A 2,913-nucleotide genomic window follows, 5' to 3' on the forward strand; every position below is an offset into this window, starting at 1 on the left:
TTACATTGTGGCTTGTGAATGAGGGGTAACTAGAAACCGACGTCACATCATCGTGTGCTCTTTTGTGTGCCACAGCTCCAACTTTGTAGTGTCCAGCAAGGCAACGCTATGGACAGTGTGCACGATAAGAAAACTGCAACTTTAATTTAACAATATTTAATACATTTACATGCGTAACGATCTCCAACACAAGCGAGAAGATGCGCGCTTTGGAACCTTCATTTTAACTAAGGAGACAGTGAATTACTTTTTAAGCTGTTTGATCCTGAGAAGGAAACGCAAAGGAGTACATTTTTCTAACGCAAATGAGTACCTTTTCTACAGCTATTTACAAAGACCTGAGACCAAGAAGTCATGAGAATACGGAGACCATGCGCACGGTTTGTGAACTTGTACAAGCAGTTTAGGCTCGAGACACAAAAGCGAAAACCGTTTTATATGTAAGAGGTCATTTTTCTGGTATATATGAAACTCGAGTTTTTGAAAAGGAACATTTTTACATTTAGGATTTTATTCAATGTTTTTATTTTAACTATGGTGGAATCGGCTCATTGGGCAGGTACGGCGCGTTGTGCGCTGGTGATCTTGTGTGCGCTTTTCCCGTTGTGTTCAGGCCAGTACCACGGTGAGAAGGGCATCTCTATACCCGAACACGGCTTCTGCCAGCCCATCTCCATACCCCTCTGTACGGACATCGCCTATAACCAGACCATCATGCCGAATCTCCTCGGTCACACGAACCAGGAAGACGCCGGGCTTGAGGTCCACCAGTTCTACCCGCTCGTCAAGGTCAGTGTTCCATGGACCTGAAGTTCTTCCTATGTTCTATGTACGCGCCGGTCTGTACGGTCCTCGAGCAGGCTATCCCGCCGTGCAGGTCCCTGTGTGAGCGGGCGAGACAAGGCTGCGAGGCCCTGATGAATAAGTTCGGTTTCCAGTGGCCTGAGAGGCTCCGCTGTGAGAACTTCCCCGTCCACGGAGCGGGAGAGATCTGTGTGGGTCAAAACACCTCGGACACTGGTAGCCCCACCTCGTACCCAACACCCTACCTTCCTGAGCTCATGACTCTACCCCCCAATATGGGTCGACCGAGCCAGCAACCAGGAGTTCTCCTGCCCGCTACAACTGCAGGTGCCCAACTATCTGACTACTATTTTATGGGGGTTAAGGACTGCGGCGCGCCTTGCGAGCCCACCAAGTCCAACGGGTTGATGTATTTTCGGGAGGAGGAGGTGAAGTTTGGCCGGCTCTGGGTCGGGATCTGGTCCATTCTGTGCTGTGCGAGCACCCTGTTCACAGTGCTGACCTATCTAGTGGACATGAGACGGGTCTGCTACCCAGAGAGGCCTATCATCTTCCTCTCCGGCTGTTACTTCATGGTGGCCACTGCCTACGCCGCCGGGTTTATCTTAGAGGATAAAGTGGTGTGTGTTGATAAATTCAAGGATACTGGTTATAAGACTGTAGCTCAGGGAACTAAGAAGGAGGGCTGTACAATTCTCTTTATGATTGTGTATTTCTTCGGCATGGCCAGCTCTATATGGTGGGTGATTCTGTCCTTCACATGGGTTCCTCTCTGCCGGTATGAAGTGGGGGCATGAAGCCATTGAGGCCAACTCTCCGTATTTCCACCTCGCTGCCTGGGCTGTACCCGCTGTTAAAACGATTACCATCCTGGCCATGGGACAGGTGGATGAGATCTACTCACAGGGGTGTGTTATGTGGGCATCAACAGTGTGGATTCCTTGCGTGGTTTTTGTTCTGGCACCTCTGTTTGTCTACTTGTTATAGGGACGTCGTTCCTTCCTCGCGGGATTTGTCTCTCTGTTCCGGATCAGAACTATCATGAAACACGACGGAACCAAGACGGAGAAGCTGGAGAAGCTTATGGTTCGGATCGGAGTGTTCAGTGTCCTCTACACCGTTCCTGCCAACGATCATCATAGCCTGTTACTTCTACGAGCAGGCGTTCCGTGAACAGTGGGAGAAAACTTGGCATAGACAGATCTGTAAAAGGTTTGCTGTGCCTTGTCCACCAAACAATGTTGCGCTCATGACCCCAGACTTTACTGTCTTCATGATCAAGTATTTGATGACTTTGATTGTCGGCATCACCTCCGGGTTTTTGGATATGGTCAGGCAAAACACTGCAGTCATGGCGCAGGTTCTATAAGAGACTGAGTACCAGCAACGAGGGAGAAACGACAGTATGAACATCAATGACAGACCGAGTACCAGCAACCAGGGAGAAACGACAGTATGAAATCAATGACAGACCGAGTACCAGCAACGAGGGAGAAACGACACTATGAACATCAATGACAGACCGAGTACCAGCAACCAGGGAATGATAATATAATAGAACGGTGTCCCAAATGGCACCCTACGCCCTATTTAGTGCACTGCTTTGTCCAGGACCCATATAGTAGTGCACTAGTAAGGGAGTAGGGTGCCATTTGGGATCAGAACATAACGCATGGAATAAGACCCTATGATGAGGTCAATCCGCCCCCCTCCCGAACTGAACGATCAGAATCCTTTCAGGAGCCAATAAAAAGCCACTGTGGTTTCCTAGATCCCAGGGTTGTTGTTACGAAAACAAGCTCATACGGACACTTTATTGTGCAATGATCATCTGAAGAGGAATACGGAGAAACTGATCGTTACCGGCATGTAGGTCCAATTCTGAATCATGTAGAGCCCCTGGGTGTTTGTAAGAAAGTGTTTTTCATTACAGAGGTGATCCTGTAACAATTGTATACAATGAATGAGCCTATTCACACTATAGAGCTACGACGACATCATATAACGCTACTGGCTTCAGTTGAAGACAGAACATGTTTGACCTGATGAATTTATACTGCATTTTGTTTGACATTCACAGCCAACCAGTGACAATCATGTATATTTTTG

At 48.1% G+C, this 2,913-nt stretch overlaps 1 pseudogene; it reads left to right on the forward strand.

Moving 5' to 3' along the window:
* Window positions 1-527: 527 nt before the first annotated feature.
* LOC116370851 (frizzled-7-A-like) lies at window positions 528-2,283 on the forward strand (annotated as a pseudogene).
* Window positions 2,284-2,913: the final 630 nt, after the last annotated feature.

This window comes from Oncorhynchus kisutch, unplaced genomic scaffold, assembly GCF_002021735.2.
Source record: "Oncorhynchus kisutch isolate 150728-3 unplaced genomic scaffold, Okis_V2 scaffold2797, whole genome shotgun sequence".
Lineage (NCBI taxonomy): Eukaryota > Metazoa > Chordata > Actinopteri > Salmoniformes > Salmonidae > Oncorhynchus > Oncorhynchus kisutch.